Here is a 22,789-nt window from a genome sequence, read left to right on the forward strand (position 1 = left end):
GACAGTCCACTAGTTTTCATTTCATTCATTAATTTCTTTATTAAACCTACGAAGGGCTATAATTCTTCTAAATTTGAACTGCAAAAGCGAAATTGCCAAAATCGAACTCGAAATCAGTTTTGACACCAGTAACACCAAAGTAAAATAAGAAACGCATTGATTAAACATTTTTAACAGTATTGCACGGAAACGACACATCATGTCATTTTCAAATCAAAACAAGAACCATAAACCTGAAAAGAAGGAATGAAACGCGTCAATATCGAACTTGTCCTCCATTTGACTTTAATAGCGACAACCTATATTTGAAAAGTATCTTTTAAAAGAGGGGCGAAAGATACCAGAGGAACAGTCAAACTCATAGATTGAAAATAAACTGACAACGCCATGACTTGAAATTAAAAAGACAAACAGACAAATAAAAGTACAAAAGACACAACATAGAAATCTAAAGACTAAGCAACACGAACCTCATGAAAAACTGGGGTAAATATCAGGTGCTCCGGAAGTATAATCAGATCCTGCTCCACATATGGCACCCGTCTTTTTGCTCATATTATTACAAACCCAGTTAATAGTATATTTCGGTAGGTCACATGCGTGGTGAAAAGGAAAGTGGGTTGCAGTTACGACCTAAGGATCATATCTGATATCAATTGTGAAACGGTTATTCAATAACGGTCAATCAACTCGTGATGGCGTCCGTTAAATTTACGAAGGGATGATTTCAACTTCATCATTTGGAACTCTTGGTTAACTCGCTTCCTTGTGAGCAGCAACCCTCTAACAAAGAAATCATGATAGGAAATACAAGTCCCGGAATATCGTATCAATTATAAGATATGTACTCCGTTTGCAGGCGCTACTGGAATGTTGCTAAAAGAAGTTCACAATTGGGAAGCTGAAATCATCTCTTTTGAGGTAAAGTTTTGTTTACAAACGACCCTCATTGTCAATTTCCAGATGTAGGTTAAGATATGAGTCAGACTTAACTGTATCTGTTGTATCCTTTATCCCTAGTTCGATGGGATAGATGCGTTCAACATAGTCACCAAATTTTAAATAATTTATTGAAAGAACATCATCTATATAGCGAAAAGCAAAGTTAAAGGATATGGTTAACTTCTGATCTTTCTTCATCAGAAGTTCCTGTATGAAGTCAGCCTCAATAAATAAAGAAACAAGTCGGCAAAAAGAGGCGCACAATGTGTTCCCATTGGAATGCAGTCAGTCTATCTTTATAATGTCAGTTTCAGTGATTTTTTGTTTGAATCAGATTGATTCATTGCAAAATAGGATTTATCCCTTCTCAAGCCAGGATACTTTCTCCATTCTATTTTATGAAATAAAGCAATACCAACTCTTTCATTTCGTCTTTTGGAATGGGGAATACTTGTGTAAAGTGCAGAAAAGTCAAATGTTTTATTATTATTTCAGGTTGATAGAGTCTTAGATTGTAGGTAGTCTCAAATAAACTCATCATAGATACCAGGACTAATTTTTTTATATACGCCAAAGGCGCGTTTCGTCTAAAAAAGACTCATCAGTGACGCTCGAATCAAAAATTGTTAAAAAGGCCAAATAAAGTACAAAGTTGAAGAGCATTGAGGATCAAATTCCTAAAAGTTTTGCAAAATCCAGCTAAGGTAATCTATGCCTGAGGTAAAAAAGCCTTAGTATTTCAAAAATTCTAAATTTTGTTAACAGTTAATTTATAAATATAGTTTAGTTAAACATATTTTATTGTTCAAAATTACAAAAGGATCAGACACAAGTTTTACAACCTTATCAATGATAATTCATGTCACCAAAAGTGCTGACTACTGGGCTCGTGATACCCTCGGGAAACTAAATCTCCATGAACAGTGGGATCGACCCAGTGGTTGTAAATAAACTCATCATAGATACCAGAACTCATTTTTTTATATACGCCAGACGCGCGTTTCGTCTATAAAAGACGCATCAGTGACGCTCGAATCAAAAAAGATCTTTGTTTTATTTTGATTCACGCCACCTTTAGAATAAGCAGTTTCACAATAATTTTGATGCCCGGATTTGATTGCTTATAAAATAGATGTTAATAATTTAAAAAGAGTATTCGTGGAGTACTTGGAAGACCCAGCAATATACCGATATGTGTTAGGACACTAATGTAGTTTAGGTATCCAGTACAGTGATGGGAGATCCAGTTCTTCATCTTTAGTTGAAATTACGAAGGAACATAAAACAGACCTATGATTATCAAGGATTTCCTCTTTGGTAAGTGTCGTGAGGGTATATGTTGAGTTTCCAAGTGAATTGTCAATACCTTATTCATTTATCAAACAGTTTCTGTAATGAATTTACACACAAAAACGGTGTTGTTTGGGGCTTTATCTGCGGGGACAACAACATATTTGGCATGGTTAAGGGTAAGTGTTTTGCAACATTTGGGTCTTAAAAAATTGACGTATATATCTACGTTTTCTTTTTCGCGTTGAGCCTATTGGCTTGCATTCCCCTCGACTGAATCGATCAGTATTTTGAAGTTGTATATCCAATTGATGGAGTTTAGGCTCACGATATTTCGGACCTTTCGATAACACATTTCGCAGGGAAGTGTTATTGACAATCTCGATGTATACGGTAATAACGTGGACAGCCAGAATACATGGGAGTTGTAATTAACATCTTAACTGTCACCCATTTTGGAAATTTAGAGTTTTGCCAATTCACATCGCAAATAACTATTTTTATTCTGGCATATCTTTGTATCTTTGCGCCGTGTTTGGAAATTTTAAAATTGTTCCAGCGTCTGTGATGTTCGCTTAAATTGTATAAATTTCAAGATTTTGATAGTGTATTAATTTGAATAGATTGACGTGATTCATTTTACATTGTACTTTTACCGAATAAGGATATGTGATATCCAAAATATCTAATATTTGTTTATTTTATAGTTATTTACTGGTGATGTTGTACCCTTTTTGACTTGTTAAATATTATATTTTGTACTGTATCATATTACATGATCCATCGTCCTGTAAGATTAATCGTTGATTTTTTATTCAGTCAAATTCTTCTTCTTAGTATTATTATTATATTCTTCTTCATCTTCTATATACAATGTATTGTTGTGACTGCGATTAACACCATGATCAGGCTCATGGTCACATATAATGTAGTGGCTATCTAGGTGTTCTAAAAATAAATAACTTGCGTCATGAAAATATGAGAGGTGAAATATCGGAAAATCCGTCACAACAAATAAATATAAATACACATAAGTGACCTACATTGTGGAATTACCTGGTTAAAATATTTGAGTGAGGTAAGTGTTGTCTTGTTATTAGGGAAGAACTTGTTTAACTAATACAGAAAAAAATTGTATCAAATAAATATATATTGACAGATTAAGAAACTAACCAATTAAATCGGTACAAAACCTGTCCAGTATTAAAATAACCGGGTGCTTTTCAAAGGATGATCAGACAAGGGTTGTAATCACCCGGATTTACATTTCATAACAACTTTAAGGTTTATGTACCCTTCTGTAGCCATTTTTGTACGAACTTTTCAAACTTCAATAATGTGTATTAAAACAACAGATATAATGAATAATAGAGATAGGCCATATAGTACATATTCCAAGGGGAAATCTGATGCAAAGCATTATTTTTTACTGTTTCATTGCATTTAATTGAAAAAGAGGACTTTGTGGCAAACAAATCAAGATTTTTATAGAAAATCCACAGCCTTTATTCTTGTACTCTCATATTTGGCCATTTGATGACTAGTATATATAGGATTATTGCATGCAGTGCTAGCATTGATTTTCTTAAAACAAGTTTATAAATGTAGTTATTTGTAAAAACTAATATAAATATGGCCAAAATCAAAACAAATATAAATATGGCCAAAATCAAGTACACCTTTTAGGTGCGCTCGACTTTAGTGACTCAGCACGAGATGTTTTGGAATTTACAGGTTGCTTAGAACTTTTTGTAAAAAATCAACACTAACACATCATAGAAAATCAAGTGAGTAACTTATGTTTCAAATTTTACTAACAAAAATCTCTGTATTAAAGGTTGTGGGTTTTCTATAAAAATCTTGATTTGTTTGCCACAAAGTCCTCTTTTTCTATCAAATGCAACGAAGCAGTAAAAAATAATGCTTTGTATCAAGTTTCCCCTTGGAATATGTACTAAATGGCCTATCTCTATTATTCATTATATCTGTAGTTTTGATACAATTGAGGTTTGAAAAATTCGTACAAAAATGGCTACAGAAGGGTACATAAACCTTAAATAAAACTATGGTGCGTATTATAAAATCAAATCAGAAATACAAATAAGAATACGTCCATTTCACCCACCCCCCATGTTACACCTATGTTTTGTGTTTTTAATTGAATCCCCATGAGAGGGGGTAATAAAATTTAGAAGTATTTCTAAAGAATCTGGTGGGTACTCGGGTGGGTAGACGAATACACATACGGTTAGATGCCGTTATGGTTGTGTTTTGTTTTACCATGTATATTGCAGCTGACTTATTGAGACTTATTTACTATGAAAAATTGTTTTACCGCTGTTTTCTCATACCGATCCCTTGCAGTGCTTGAGTCGATCGATCTATGTAAATTCTTTGATATTGCGTACATATCATTCATACAGAACTGTCATGACTGTGTAAACTTTAAAAATGCAAAAAACGATGTTAGGAATAAAATAAAAGTTCAAAAATAAATTACAGAATATACAACATTATATAAATAACATATAGCTGAGAGGGTGATAGAGCAGATTGGTACCCCGAGAAAACATTGTAAACCGCGTCGAAGCCAAGGTTGACAATGCCTTTTCGAGGGATTCCAATCTGCTCTATCACCCTCTCAGCTATGTGTTATTTAATTTATTATACTGAATGTTCTGTTATTTCTGTCGAATTTTTTTAAAATTCAAAGTAATAAACTGTGACATCTTGTACATAACCATCCGTAGCACCGCCAGCCTAGTAGTTAGCACTTCTGTGTTGATATATACATCTGTGTCACTATTGATTCGGTCATCAAATTCACCTAAACTGCTTCAATAAGGAGAGAAGGTTCAAAGAGACAACAAAACTGAAACAGGAAAAAACCATACCAAAACAAACTACAACACACAGAAAGTAAGATTTTGAATTGAGCAACACGAACCCGATCATTAACCTGAACTACATCATAGTAAGCATAAATATTCTACCAAGGAAATGTCAGCTCTGGAATACAGTACAATCTTAAAGGTTATCCATGTATATACTTCTGATGTTGTACATACATTGGTAGTTCACAGTCAGACAAGTCCAAGCCCCCTCCCCACCAACCCTTTCCCTATTGTTGAATTCCAGATTAACTACTAGTATTGACCTAGCTAACTATATTAGTATTCTTTATTTTAAATGTTGGGTTAGACTTGATCAACAAATTCACTTAAGTTCGTTGCTTTTCATGCACCATACTATTTTATACATCATGTTTTTTGTTAAAAATTGTTTGTTAAAGTGAACACTTAAAGGTTCTACGAGATATGAAATATAAAAATAGAATGTGATTTTGTTTGGTTTAATCATTAATATAAGTGAAATGATGAAATAACAATTCGTTTTAATCAACTAATTGTGTTCAATTTGGTAAAAAAAAAAAAGGAGCAAAGAAACGTTGCTGATGAATTAGTACCTTTCAAGTTACCTTCATTTTAACATATAATAGATAAAGATTGGTTACGCAATGAAACGCTTGAACACGCATCGGGTGTCTCGAGTCTCATGTTCGTCTCAATTGAGGGAGGTCGTTGGTTAGGGAGAGATCCGTTTGCGCCAAAAATGCGTCCTTTTGCGCCACAACTTATTTTCTCAAATGCTACGTTTGCGCCACATGTTTTAAAATTAGATGGTTCATTTGCGCCAAAAATAAAACATACGATTGCGCCAGTTAAAAGAAAATTACTTCCTTACTTCTTTATTCGGACTTGGAACCGGCAGTGTAACACGGCACATGTTTCCTTTTCTGCAACATATGTTTTTACTACTGCTACTGCATGGGTACTTCCCAATTTAGTGTATGTAGTATCTTTAAACTTCTTTTTTTTGTCCAAAAACACAAACATTGGAGGATGAAATCCATAAAATAGTTAATAATAGTTCATAATAATAATAAAGCCCATACGCATGGTGGGAACAAAGCTCTGTGTCATCAACATTTGTGGCTAAAACATAAAGAGCAAAAACATATATTTCTATATTGGCATATCTTTGTTAAGCAAAGCAATAAGTTTTATTCTCTCTCTGTACATTGATTGTCTAATGCTGCTTAAGTCATTTAATTCTCTTCAGAAACTCGTCTTTATGGTGAAATATCTCCTAACATGTGATACCTTTTGGGGCAAAAAAGAATACATATAAAGTAATCATTAATATTTATGATCGATATATGTACAGGTAAATTGGCGCAAATGAGTTCCGAATATTGGCGCAATTGATACATTTTGAAAATAAAAATTGGCGCAAATGATACCCCTGAAAAACAGTAATTGGCGCAAAAGGACTGCTACCGTTGGTTCAAACGTAGGCCGGGTCAACCCACAAAGTGGAAAGGGATTAATATAAGTTGCAAAACTTGTTTCCCAATCCACTATAAATAAATATGTTTAAACTAAACTAAACCAATGACGGCAAAAAAAAAGATGACATGAATAAATGAAGGGTCGCTATATATAAGAAATTATTTCCAGAGACAAGTTCAGATTAGGGATCTATTTTTTTTTTTTTTAATAATATCGCACCAATACTAATGTTTCCCTCACGTAGTATTTTATAATTTGTACATGCAACGTCAGTTTGTGTGCAATATGAATAATTAGATTTATAAAAGCGTAAACTGATAACATTAATGGTATACCTGTAGGACCTGTCCATCTTACGTGTGGTGGGCCTTTCATGTGATATTTTTATATTGTTGTATAAAATCGGGATGGGGGAGGTCAGTTGTTCGAAAAGGCTGGGTAAAACGAATAAATTTACATGTCATCAGTGTCTGGTAACTTTGACGTACTACAAACTTTTGATTTCAAATTTATGACATAAATAAAAAATTAAACGACGGATAATAATGGAGTAAAACAAAGTTATATAAAGGGAATATGATGAAATATTTTCACAAGTATATGCTAATTATATACTTCTTGCAAAGCACCGGGACACTTCATCTAAGTTAAAATTGAGAACGGAAATGGGGAATGTGTCAACGAGACATAAACCTGACAACAGAACAGAAAACAGCCGAAGGCCACCAATGTATCTTCAATGCACACTTGTGAAATTATTTCAGAGGGCATTGCATTACACGTAAAATAATGATTTTTTTTTTGTGTACTTAATAAGTAAATTACTTGCAGGATTCTTTGCTTTGCAGAATATATGTATTAATGGCCAAAATGTACATTTCAGGAAATGGGAGATATAGATTGTGGTGATTGCGACTGCGGCGATTGTGATTGTGGTGATTGTAAATGTGATTGTTGTGATTGTGGCGAATGTAAATTTGACTGTTGTGATGATTGCTGCAAAATCTTGACGTGCAATGGCTGTACATGTGATTGTTGTGATTGTTGTGATGGAGACAGTAACGGATGCGGAGGTTTCTACCCGGCTTATTTTTGCTGCATAACTTCAGACGGGGACTGCTGCAATAATTCTCGTTCCGGCAATGCAACAAGGAACCAGCAAGGTCGTTACAATAGTACTAGTCACAATGAAACCAATCACAATGGAAGAAATGAAGAAGTCGAACAAAATGGTGCCGTAACAACACAGCCCCCATCATATGAAGAGGCAGTGTCTATGGATCCACCTATAACCGAGCAACCGGTTTCACAAGTTTAATACAAAAGGATAATATTTATTCTATTTCATTATTTGTACATTGATATTTATACCTAAAACAATTCGTATAGTAATATTGTTTGATAGTTCGAAAAGCATCGTTAAAATATTGAAAACGAAAGGAAATATAAATATAATGTAAACTTTTAAGTTGTCTTTTAGTGTTTCTTTTTAACTACCTCATAACAAAAAAACAGGACACAAAATCTCGTTTTCTTATTTTTTTATATTTTACATGTAGACAAATATGTTTGCTGAATTCTGTATAAAAAAAACCGACTGTATCACTTATTTTATTACTTTAATATTATCATTGTTATCTCAAATTATATTTTCATAAAAAAAATATTTTTAATGATTTCTATTATTATTATTCTGTACAACTGTTAACTTTTCTTCAGAGATAAAGGATGAAATAAAAATTACAAAGTGCAAAGGTGATAACTGGCTGGAATGCCTACAATGTTTATGTAGCAAACTATACTAATGAATTCATTCGACATTTTCACATCTAAACTCATAACTCCTTGAAATCTTGATGGGGCCTCCTAGATTATGATCTTTAAAATCTTGTGTTGGCTCAGAGAAATTCATATCTAGAATCCCGGTTGCAGTTATTTCTTCGTTAGTGTAATATGCTACTTTAAGCGCCCATTGTGTTTTTGTGGTTGTCAGATTTCATTGGTGGAATATCCGGGTACCATCAGAGAACCACCGACTTTTGACGGGTACACTGGTAATTCTTGTCAATTAAGATCGAAGCCGAATTCGAACTTACAGACTTAGAGTTAACATAATTTTAGACAATCTGCTTAGACCACTTGCCCCCTAGGTTTTGTGTGCAGTTTGTGAAAATATATCTTATCTCTCCCTAGCTAAACTCAGGTGTTGCACCTTTAAAATTCCAGTAGAAACAGGTAGGTGTTATGGAATTCCAGGAGAAGAATAAAAATATCATCTCTACTCCACAACATTCAGAAACAAATTTCATTATCTGTTGTTGCATTTCCCATTTTGCTTTGGACATAACGTAAAGCTTACCAATCGTTATTTATTCCGTATGATTACTTTTTACTCAACACAAAATTACTAGATACCATAGTTGAACCGACAAACCAATGATTTGTTGACTAGTAGATCATAAAAAGAACTGTTATGTCAACTTAAAGACTCAAATACCTTCACAGCCATTTTCATTGAGTGTGTAGCTAAAGGTAACATATTTGGTTATCTTGCTTGCTAGGTGTACCATGAAGTCATCATTAGGTCAGGTATACTACTCTCCTTTCGAAGTAGCCTAGTCCTACAGACAGGAAATATAGAATAATAGGTAGTGTCGTTTTTGATACTGACTATATCATGTGGTATCGGGCTCGTCTAGATATATTCCACATGATAAATTCAGTATCAAAAACGACACTACTTATTATTCTGTTTATCGGTAATTATGACTTCACACAATGTATTGCCTAATATTTTCAGTGATAACAGCCAGTACGTTGATACTCGAAAATATCAGGCAGTAAGATCAAAGGGAAAATATACGAATTGCCGATAAGATTGGTTATCTGTCGGACTATATAAAAAAGAAGATGTGGTATGATTGCCAATGAGACAACTATCCACAAAAGACCAAAATGACACAAACATTTTAACAACTAGTCGACTCTTAAAGGAGGGTAGTTAACCTAACGTAATAATGACTTCACGGTTCAGCTGGCAAGCAAGATAACCGAAGAAATTACCCTTAGCTACACACTCAATGAAATCGGCTGTAAAACTTGACACAAGTTACCTGAACCCATTAGCTAAAAGATCAGTCGATTTACTAACTATTAATTCACCTGACAACGCTCGACCTCATCACCTGTACAATTTGTCAAACCCGGTTTACCCGTCGAATTGCTGATTTTTCTAACTGTTGACTAGTCAATTCGTCGTTCTGTGGTTCTGTGGAACACTATCCAAAGTGGAACATGGGCTCATTGATAAAGCGCCGACTTCTCGTCTCATCACAAGCAGAACAAGAAATTGTAGGCGAATAAAGATGTTCCATTGACGTCTGAACATAATCAGAAATGTGTTGATACTACTTGGTTGTTTATAAAAGAAAAAAAAGAAATCACTGTTCTAAATCTTGTCTGTGGCAAAGCTCTGACTACTGAGCTGTTAATAACCTTGGGAACAAACACTTCAATAGCTGCGGTATCGAACCAGAAAATAAGACTTTAAAAATTTGTGCTTTGAACCAGAAAATAAGACTTTAAAAATTTGTGCTTTCTGATAAAAAAATATTGTTACAACTTTAACAGAAACTATCAAATAAAAACAAATCAAATTCTTAGACGAGCTTTATATTAAACCATAAAGTGCCAACATATCAATGGTCAACTTTCGTTGGTTTCAAACAATAGAATAAACGTCAGTTTGGGTATAGTTAGTATATGTCATTGAAATTAATCTTCCAAATTTGTTATATATTTGTATAATGATTGTCTCTGGTAGCAAATCTTATGGCTGATTTGTTATGTTTCACCTTCAACCAGTTTTGCATTGTTCATCTTGCTGACGACGCAAATAAAGACAACAGTTGTATACATTTGTGTTTGTTTTTCTGCATCAGATACGAGGAGGATTGTTAGAGCTTTTAAGATCACAATCCTAGAGCATCGTCCCTTGGTGTCTGTTGCAGCTAAACAATCATTTATTTTTATATTTTATATTTATACATTTTCAGCAAAATATTATAAAATCAAGTGAGAAAAAAAAATGGGGTTTGCCACATCTCTGGAGTAGCAACTCTCAAATACTTTTTTATTTAACAAATAATACCTGTATGACTATTTCAATAGTTTATTTTACAATGTTATGTAAAATACTGTATGTTGTATCAATCATATATGTTATGTGTATATGCCCCCCTGGGGACCTAATTTGGAAAATAAAATTTATCTTATCTTATCTTATCTGTATACCGCTGTTCAATACTCACAATTCTATTAATCATTATAAACATATCCTGATAACAAACTAAATACCGAGGACACGTATCAGCTTTTTGAAGAAAACAACGGAACAAGAGAAACTATGAACTACTAGTACAACAAAATTAAACTTAAAAATACATAGAAATGAACTGAAGATAATAGCTTACTTGGTACAAGTAATTTTTTAAGAAAATTAGCCGGTCGAACCTGGTTTTATGGCTAGCCAAACCTCCCGCTTATATTGTAATGTTGAAAACGCCACTAAATGACAACACTACGTGACTGGAATACAGTACAAACAAACGGTCGACATTGTTTTGTTTACACCTAACACACAAACAAAATAGGCGTTGTATTTTTGTATTTTACACCTTACACAGCCAAACGGACGAGGTTTTGTATTTTTATTTCCCACAAAGCCAAGCGGACGATGAATTGTATTTTAACATCCTACACAGCCAAAAGGACGAGGTTATGTATTTTAACATCCTACACAGCTAAACGGACGAGGTTATGTATTTTAACATCCTGCACAGCCAAAAGGACGAGGCAAACTCCAGTTTAACTATATATTTTTTATCCAAGTAAACTCTTTTGGTCGGACTGTCTAAAGTCCATCTTTGGTCAACATAGTTTTTATAAAAATCTGTATGTAAATTGAAATGTGCAATTGCAATGAACACACCGACTGTACGTCTACAATGTATTGATTTGTTTTCTGCGATAATATTATCGTTAGGCCTATGATAATTTGAAATAAATGCGTAACTTAATAACTGAAGTTGGGAAAACCGTATGATAAGCGGGTATGTCCTCAACATAAATCAGTTGCGTCACGAACATGTGAATTATCGGGAAGTCCGTCATAACAAATTAATATAAATAAACATCTTTCAAGTGACTAGATTGAAATACTTGGTTAGAATATTTTGTTAAGGTAAGTGTTAAACAAAAATATATATACCACTCTGGGATTTCATTTGTCGGGCGTACATAAGTTTGACTTCATACAAAAACATCTGAAGAAGGAAGAAAAGAAGTCAACAGTATCCATTAACTTTACTTTCCGCTATATAGATGATGTTCTTCACTAAATAATTTAACATTTGGAGACTATGTTGAACGTATCTTGAGATGAAGGAGATGGCAGATAAAGTTAATATAAAAAAGAAGATGTTGTATGATTGACAATGAGACAACTATCCACAAAAGACCTAAATGACACAGACATTAACAACTATAGGTCACCGTACGGCCTTCAACAATGAGTAAAGCCCACACCGCATAGTCAGCTATAAAAGGCCCCGATAAGATAATGTAAAACAATTCAAACGAGAAAACTAACAGCCTTTTTTATGTTAAAAAAAATTAACGAAAAACATATATGTAACACATAAACAAACGACAATCACTGAAATTACAGGCTCCTGACTTGGGCCAAAGTGAATATCAGTTTTTTTCAAAAGTCAATTAATCCCCATATTTGTTTTATTCCATTTCGAGAGAAGAGAATCATGTATTTTATGTTAAACATATACCACAACAAATTGTACATGAAACATTTAACCATAACGTTGCATTTAATAGCGCCTGACGTTTAGCGCGGTGAATAACACTTTCTCAGGTGAATATGCTTTTTTATTCAAAATCCAATTCGTATAGAGAAACCTACTGTATTATTTTAATTTTAGTTTCTTGTGTACAATTTGGAAATTAGTATGGCGTTCATTATCACTGAACTAGTATATATTTGTTTAGGGGCCAGCTGAAGGAAGCCTCCGGGTGCGGGAATTTCTCGCTACATTGAAGACCTGTTGGCGACCTTCTGCTGTTGTTTTTTTATTTGGTCGGTTTGTTGTCTCTTTGACACATTCCCCATTTCCATTCTCAATTTTATTTGTACAAAAAAAATGCATTTTACAACTCTTACTGTAGTCGAACATTACAATGTCAGACATTTCAAAATTAATCTATAGATGATTGTTCACATCATGGTTGATCGTTATTGGCCAAATAATTGGTACTTTGTGCGCAGCCTCCATTCAAATGGATAACCGCATCTTAACGTCTTCTGATACCTGTCATAAGTCGACTGATTTGTTGATAAGTTGGCAGCAACCATTCCTAACGAAGGTAATTGTGTATTTCATGACGTGATGAACTGGGGTGTCTTTTCGTGCACTTTACGCCCAAAAGTGTCCCATATATGTTCGACATGGTTCAAATTCGGGCTACGATCGGGCCAACGATGATAAACCGAATTCCATTGGAACAATGGATCTTCCTCAACGATGCTAATTTCCAACTTTGGCGAGTTCTACACTATATTGGATACGGGCAACTGTGTGTCTGTTCGTAGGCAAAGGTCCCCGAAATGGTCTTATCGCTCGATAACCAGTGGCGATGAGCCGATCTCGAACAGTTCTTGTTTAAAGGCTCCTGTATGGTCATCACTCTCTTTTTAGGATTGTATTGTTTGCAATGGGTTTCCTTCTGACCAACCTTCATTATGCTTCATTTTCCCTAGCAGATGTTATAGGGGGTCTTCTTGATCTCGGAAGGTTTTTAACATCGTTTGTTGCCTGATTTGTATTATCAAAACAACTTATAGTAGAATGGTGATGACCAACAATACGTGCAATTGTCACAGCGACATATCTGCTTCTCTCATGCTGATTATCTGCCATCTTGCTGCAGTTATGAGTTGTTGATGACCTATTACAAGTTGTCAATCACATAACTTTATAAACTAGGTTATTTAAAGTGTTGAAAACAATGAGGATAAAAAAACATCTGTGTTGTTGTTTACGAGTACAGTAGCTGCATGTGCAGATAAGAACTTATCGATTCGAGTTTTATTGATTAAACTCAGGTGAAATTAAAGTAATAAGAAACCTCAAATCAAAAAACAAAATGCATATGTTTTTTATAACTCAATCGATAGTTTTCATTGTAAAACTTATGTACATATATTTTTTTCTGAAGAAAATTCTTTAATTTATTCATATTTAGAAGAAGTTTACTTTATTTGAATTGCTTCCTTCCAGCAAGCAATTCCCCCGATATATTTTCCGTATGCAAGGTGACCTCAGTGTGACCCATCTCGTAAAAATCCGGTGACCACAATACGCATGGATGTCCTTAAAATAAACTATTATCTGAATTTACATGTTAAACACGTGCTCAATTTCCATGCTTTTTTGTTTATTTTTCGTCAATTGTTGACAAACAGGTGACAATCGTTAAACTTCGGCTTCAAAACACGAACTTTGATTACCTGCCATATTTTCACAACAACACTGACCGATTGAAAAAAAAATGACGATTATACGAAGTTTACACGAAAAAAATGATAAATTCGAGCACAGAAGACTAAGTTTATGATGTTTGTATGCATTGGTTTAAGAATTGGAAGAACATTATTTTTCACCGGTCACTCGTTTCTTATGACTTTAATTAAAATAATGTTTAACTAGTTCTATTTCAACAAATTATATCACAAAAAAATAAAGAGTGTTTTTTTTTATTTGAATTTCAATTTGGTGTTGCAATACTTTTTTCCATTTGTATGTATGTATTATCAGGAGGACACAGTCGGTTAGCCGATATCTTATCACAACGTTTATGTTTACTCCTGTTTTCTCAAGCAGATGGTATATAATAATGTTGGTGTCTGTCTGTTCGTCAATTTGTCTTTCCGTCCCACTTTCATATTCACTCTTTAACGACTTGGCGGTGTCGTGGTAGCGTGTTCGCATCGAGTGTGGGAGGTCATCGGTTCAAACCAATGACTTTGGTCAATGCTGATTCGTCACTCAGCACGCGGCATTAAGGGAATAAGAACAAATAATCGGTTTTTGTATCTGATGAATTGAAATTGGACATGCAGTGTGAGTGTGTGCTCTGTGACCGATAATAAATAATAAAATTTATAAAAGCATAAACTCTCATAATTACCCCATTGATATACGTGCAGGACAAGTCTTCCGTACATTTCATTTCAATATTTACTTCCACGATGGGCTAGCTTTTCCGTTGATACTATTATACGCTGTTGTAATAATTCGGGGGGGATTCATTGTCACTTGAGGGTAAATTACATAAATATATATATGTCATGAGTATCTGATAAAAATGATTAAGCATCGAAAAATTTACAACGTCTTGCATATAATTCGATGTTGGCTATTAGTGATTTGATTTAGAAGGCGATACTATCTATAACCACTCAAAACTTCTACCTATTATATAAATAAAAATGCTGCTTGCAAAATTCAAATAGTCTAGACCATAGATTTTTTTTTTTTTTTTTTTTTTCTTTTTTTTTTTTTTTTTTTTTTTCATAGATTATTTTAAAGTCTAGGAACGGTTATACAAAGAGAAGATACTTATGATATAGATAAAGAAAGGCAACAATAGTATACCCTGTTCAAAATTTATAAATCGATTGAGAAAAAAACAAATCCGGCTTACAAACTTAAACTGGGGGAAGCGCATCAAATATAAGAGGAGAACTACGACACAATATAAACACGACACTAAAATGTAACACACACAGAAACGAACTATAATATAAAAATAACAATTATCCTGACTTGGTTCGGGACATTTAAAGAAAAAAATGGTGGGTTGAAATGGAAAAATGCATGATTAAGATGCATTTTTCAAATGCTAGGTAAGTCATGTTGATAGTTGTAGGAATCACAAACCTCTCTTTTTGGCTTAATAGAAAAATGTAATATATTTCAGAGAATGGGAGATATAGATTGTGGTAGTTGCGATTGTGGTGATTGCGACTGTGGTGGTTGTGATTGCGATTGTGGTGATTTTGATTGCGGTTGTGGTGACTGTAAATGTGACTGTTGTGATGATTGCTGCAAAATCATAACGTGTAATGGCTGCACATGTGATTGTTGTGATGGAGAGGGTAACGGATGCGGAGGTTGTCTCCCTGCTTATTTTTGCTGCATAACTTCCGATTGGGACTGTTGTAATAACTCTCGTTCAGGCAATGCAACGACGTCCCAGCAATGTCGATACGCTTGTACGAGCGAGACTGAAAACAATCAGAATGGAAGAAAGCAAGAAAGCAAACAAAATGGCGCCGTAACAAAACAGCCTCCATCATATGACGAGGCAGTGTCTATTAATCCACCTGTAACTGAGCAACCGATTTAACACATCTTTATACAATATGGAATTATATATTTGATTTTTATTTACTTGTACATTGATTTAAATATCTGGCAGAATCTTTCTTGTTATTAGTGTGATAGATTTTAGAAAATCGTTTAATTATTGAAGATTTAAGGCAATATGAATAAAATGAACATTTAGGAGGCTGAGACATGAATCATTGAGCTAAGGTTGGAATGTGATATTTTTTTTTATTTTCATAACAAATTATGATAAATGGTCAGCTGTTCAAAACAAGGATAAGTCATAAATAAAGTTTTTTTTAATTTTTTTATCAAATTTGATGGTTGCCATAGCAACTATATACATTTTATACAGACTAAAAATGCAATAATTTAAACAAAATATACAACTTTTTCAACTTTGTAAAGAATAAAAATTAATTTTGCTGTTGCTTTGGTTACATAAAACTTGCAACTTTTTGATAATAATAAAAAAAAATTGCTAAAAACCCCATTTTTCCTATGCCAATTTAAAAAAAAACCAGTTAATTTCAAGTTCTTTCTTATTCTCTGTTCATTAATAGTATAATCATTTATTTTAATAAAAAAAAAAAATGGATAGCAAATAAAGGCCATAGCAACATAATTTAGTATTACTTTTTATCAAGTTTTGAGAACAGAATATCTTTTTATGATGAAAGATGGGTTTATAATTGTTTACCAATGCCAATTATTGCTGGCTTTACCTTATTCATTAAATATTTTTAAGTGCTAAAAAGGTTGACAAAAATCTTGGAGCGATAAAATTTAATACAAGTAAAAAGTAAGATAAATTTTGGAATTTGCAACACAAAGCTAAGCCAGATCATTTATTTTTCTATCATTCTAACCAAGATAACTTTGATATAGGTTAATAAATCAAATTGTATTGACAACCTTATATGACAAATAAGAAAAGTAAGGATTTTTTCAGCTAACAACAGTTGTAATAATGTACTGAATGACATACACATAGACCTACTCATGATCCCATTTCTCCAATCCAGAACATGACCATTGTGAGAAACAAATATATGTTTCATGCAAGATGAAAGGCATGCTTACGCTTCCTGAGCGCCATAGATGCCCAACTTTAACTTGGAACTTAAAAAGTCACTGAACCATGTCTGAAGGTGTCAGGTCATATAGTTTCATGGATACTATAGTATATATATACATGTTAATGGTTATTCAACTACATACCAGACATCAGTGACTATACAGATTTTCTTACAATATAGCCTTATCATAAACTTTAACCATGGACAGAATTCTGTCAGTAAGCCATGACTGAGGGATTTTGAACATAAAACTAACAGAATATTTATGATGTACCTTATTAAAGTCATGAATTCATAACAATAAATACATTTATACCATAAGCAAGATTTGAACTGCAGCAGATCAAGTTTACGAGTCTATTCCATCTACGCCAGTGACTTACAACCTTACGACTTTTCACAGTGCGCCAGAGGGTTGCATCCTGTTCTACAAATCACGTTGTCTCTGCAGGTATTCCAGCTTCCATATCTTCTTCATCAAAAGAATTGCATGCTGTTCTTCTTCTCTAAAACATGTCTACTAAAACATGAAGCAATCTGAGTAGCTGATAAAAATTCATATTTGGAAAAAAATCTTTTTCTAAGGCTGTTTTTAGCACTTCTCATTTCTAGGGAAACTTCTTCTTGTCACACTTGTGTCCAATTCTTTCTCCCTTTGAAAATTTTTCGTTCAGGAAAGAAATTTGCGTGGTAGTGATTTTTTTTACCGTTCGTCTTTGTTTTAGACCCCATCCTTCACACAATTTGCAGGAATTTTCACGTTCTGTAGTTTCGTGGCAACAGCTAGGTAAAACATCAAATTTCTGTTCAATTTTACTATAAAAAAAGAAGATGTGGTATGATTGCCAATGAGACAACTATCTACAAAAGACCAAAATGACACAAACATTAACAATAATAGGTCACCGTACGGCTTTCAACAATGAGCAAAGCCCATACCGCATATAGTCAGCTATAAAAGGCCCCGATAAGACAATGTAAAACAATTATTACTAGCATATTGTATTTTAGACTTATCATTTAAAGATGAAACCATTGGTTTTATTCTATGAGTACCAACATCCATATGTCTAACCAAATTACCATACTTGCTAAATGTTGATAGACAATTTGGTTCTGGACAGGTAAACAGCTTGCTCCCAATATCATCAATATCTGATTGATCTACTGCAATATTGCATGTTTCATTTCTGCAGTCTTGAACTATAACACCTTGCCTGGCTGTTCTGGATGGAATTGAACTAAGGTGGCCAGCAAAAGCTTCTACGACTGTAATATTACTGCAACTCAACAACTGCAGCTTTAGCGATGAGTTTGTAAGAAACTTTCCTTCTTATATGCCATACTGTCTGAACACCCTTATACCTGTTTGTTGGTAGGCAAAGTTGTTCAGGGTTGTAACTAGTAATATTCTAAATTGAGATTGGATCTCTTTCTTTTTACTGCTCTCTGGAGGTAGTGCAGCAACCACAGCTACATTTCTTAAACTGCATATCTGACGTGCTTTCTTAAAATCAGCTGCAGTTCACACATCAGGTCTTTCATTCACATATTTTCTAATTACTGATTTTATGTGTGCAGCCCTCCTATCACAGATAAATTTTCCTCCCTGAGGATCAGCAAAATCCATTTGCACAACCTTAATGTTTTCCTCTTCATTAATCAGTGCTATTTCACTGCCAAAAAACATGGGAACATTCAGAATTGTCTGACCTTATGTAAACCTTTTTAAGAGAAGGATTCATTTGATGAAATTGCTGGAGTGTTTCTCAGTACAGCGTTTGATGCTCTTTCATCTTGGGAAGCATTATCGAAGACATGGATAATGGTTTGCATTTTTATGTCTTCAGTATCGGAAGTATGGTATGATCCTACACTAACATGCCAATTTAACCCTCTTTTGCCAAACCATTTAGACTGAGACTCTCTATAGCGCATGGGCAGTAGCCCAGTCTCTCTACCCAAACTTCATCTTTTGATAATTTATGCATAATTTCACTTTTTGATGTGTCCTGGTTATTGCATCTCAGGATGTGTTTCTTTCACTCTTGAACAGCCTTTATACTCTGAAATATAAAAATATAATACAATTACATGAATATTAGTTAATATGTGAAATGGTGCAGTTATTTATATAAGTTAAGGTTGTGGTTTAGAGCTGTAATTTCAAAATTTTATTATCTATAATGTTCTTTTATTGTTAAATTAGCACACTATTTGATGATTATCACATAGGTGAAAGAAAATGCTTGATTGTAGCTACTAAGTAATTTGAAATTGGATTCATTTATATTTCTAGTGATTGACATTATTACTTTCTTTCTTTATGCAATGAATATTTAGATTCATTTTGTAATTCACTGTGTTTCATGGGGATATAAAGGTATATATATATATATTACAAAAAAAATGTTGGTGATAGATAACCTAATTTGTCTGATCTCTTGCACTATGTGAATTCAGTATTTCCCTTTACTTGGTGTGTAATACAGTATGTTTTCATTTAATACAGTTACTCAGTTCTTCTTTTTGGAATTTGACTTTTAGATGAAGAAAAACAATGTTAAGGGCATACGATACAGTTACAGAGAAGGTAATGACGTTGCTAACGTAATTTGTTATTTTCGCGACGTCAAACTGTGACATATCGGGAAAAGATGCATTTTTCGACTGATATTTATCATTCAAACTGATTTAATTTGAAAACGAGTTCATGGACCCCTATTTTTCAAAACGGCATTTGGTCTCATTTTGCAGGGAGATTACGTGACCTAAATTTTATAAAACTGTAAATAGAGGATTTTTTTTAATTGTGATAAACATGCAGTAAAAAATTACGTTTTTTCCTCAATTCATGAACATTTGATAAATATGAGTTATTTCTGAATAAAAAAATTGCATATTTTTTAAAGATATTTATAAAATACAGAAATTACCGATTATTTAACAAAAAACAATTTGTTTTTATCTTTTGTAACAAAAAAGTTATGTCTTTCTTTCGAAAAAGAAATTACAGCCACAAATCTGAATTTCGAGCAAATATACAAAATTTCGACCTCATTTAACTCAAAAAGTAGCACATGAAGGTATATTTTTTATGACATATTTGATTTAATCAGGTAAAAAATAGCCTATATGCAAATTTTCATGAACTTGTAAATACAGGATCAAAACTGTATCGTATGCCCTTAAGATTGACTTGTGTAATCAACAGTTACCCTCATTCATATTTTTTTTCCATTATGATATGCAGTATATATATGTTAGACTCAGATCGACGTCCGTTCCTCAAATCGACGTCCGTTTCTCAAATCGACGTCCAAATCTGACGTCACATTCTCAAATCGACGTCCAATATTTTGATACTCGTATTTACGTCTAATGAGACAGCATTACTTGCCAAAACTACGGCCGATTGATTGTTGTCGTCTTAAATCAATGTCCACTATCAATAAATAATAAATTATTGGTCACAGATATTAAGGCTTTTGTTTTTTTCGTTTGAATTGTTTTATACTGTCATTTTGGGGCCTTTAAAAGTTTACTATGCGATATGGGCTTTGCGCATTGTTGAAGGCCGTATGATGACCTATAGTTGTGGAGAGTTGTCTCATTGGCAATCAGACCACATCATCTTTTTTATATCAATCGTTTACACTTATGCAAGTACATAATTTATTTTTCAATCCGAAATAGGTATCATGTATATTAAAGATTATCTTAATGACAAGTTAATCCAATATATTGATCCACACCAAGGATTGTATGTCATTCCTATTCATAATAATAAATTACATGCATGTAAATGCAGACAATTAGTAATGCAAACAGCGACAAAGAAAACCAAACGGCACCTATGAGCTTTATTCGGTCTTCATCAATAGACAAAATATGAAGCACAGCCAAGTGTTTTGAGAGTATTATAATTCGGGTTTTTATTTTAACAAATTTCTGTGTTTTACACCAGGAGTGAAACGTAAACGCAAGATGATTGGCATTATGTTTTTATGTTATGCTTTTACACCACTGTTCTAGGTTGAGTGCTCACACACATGTGTAACCCCGACATATTCTGTATGGGCCTGCATTACATTGGTTTTCGGACGATGGTTTATATCTGTAATATTTGTTTTTCGGAATTGTTTTTAATAAATAAGACCGTTAATTTTCTTATTTGAATTGTTTACATTATTCATGTCGTGGCATTTTATAGCCTTTGCGGTATGGGTTTTTATAATTGTTGAAAGCCGTATGGTTTATAATTGCTCACATCCATTTTATTTTAACTCTGGTGTATACATGTAGTTGTTCCTTTGAACATCATACCAATTTTTTGAAATATTGAAATTACAACCTGTTTACATACTTAGTCTAGTAACTGTATGATAATTTAAAAAAAAAAAAACTCACATTTCTTCTTTATTCCGTATTTTACTTATAACTGGACTTTTTTTTTTTGCTAGATCTTATTTGTCTCGCTCTCACATAATATGATATGTTTAAAGGTCTAAATGTTTCAGCTGCGTTCGGTTCAGTTTAGTTTTGTATTCTGTGTCCAAAACGGACGGTGATTAGAGAAGCCCAAAATCGGACGTCGATTAGAAGATTCCCAAAAAAAAAAAATTGGACGTTGATTAGACAAGCATGAAATTGGCCGTCGATTTGGAATGCTATGTTATTGTGATGTCACATTTGGACGTCGATTTGATGAACGGACGTCGATTAGAGACTGGACGTCGATCTGAGTCTTACATATATATACATGTACAAATTAATATTCTGCGAAACATTATTTATGAACAAGTGTGGACACAAACCAGCATGAATAGTATCCACCATTTTAAGACTACAGCATGGCAATAACTAGTCCCTACGAACGCTCGGTATTAAGAGATTAACAAATATAATGCCTACCCATGTTAAAATGAGCATAGAACATGGCATGAAAGAATTATTTCTTAATCATTATTATATCTTTTACAGATTAATTTTATTTTTAAAGTATTTTATATGACGTCACATACATAACAACGTTACGGGTAATCATTCACGGTTTGAATATAAAAGGGTTATTGCATGAATATTGGGTAATATTTTCCCTCGTAGAACATATATTGCCCTCGCAAGCTCGTGCAATATAAATTCTACTCGGGACAATTTCCCCCAATATTCATGTAATAACCCTATAATATTGGCACTGACAAACGCAATTATTTCAATAATTTCTAATGCAGAATATAAATGATAAATCATCGAACAAAATCAATGCATGTTAAAAACGCAGATTTCATTATAGTGCGGTGGTATGCATTTCTATAAAATGAGAATTTTAAAATGTCTTGGAACATACATCTGCTTATCTCAATAAATTACCTTTTGCTACTTCCTGTTCGACCTGAAATATATAAATCTTACCCTAAAATGACCTTTAATGACCTTATCGTATCCATATATCATTTTAACGTCTACTGTAAGACTTTCACACTAATTTGTTAATACTATGTTAACAATGAGTAGGTAATGTTTTGTTATAAAACTAAAAATCCACAATAAAATGAACTATTTTTATTTATGGAACCTAATTTGACATTAAGATAAGATTAAATTATTGACATTTGGCTTAACTTGTTATTTCTAAAAGTAGGTCTATCTTTAATTATGA

The sequence above is a fragment of the Mytilus trossulus genome, chromosome 1 (genome assembly GCF_036588685.1).
Source record: "Mytilus trossulus isolate FHL-02 chromosome 1, PNRI_Mtr1.1.1.hap1, whole genome shotgun sequence".
Classification (NCBI taxonomy): Eukaryota; Metazoa; Mollusca; class Bivalvia; order Mytilida; family Mytilidae; genus Mytilus; species Mytilus trossulus.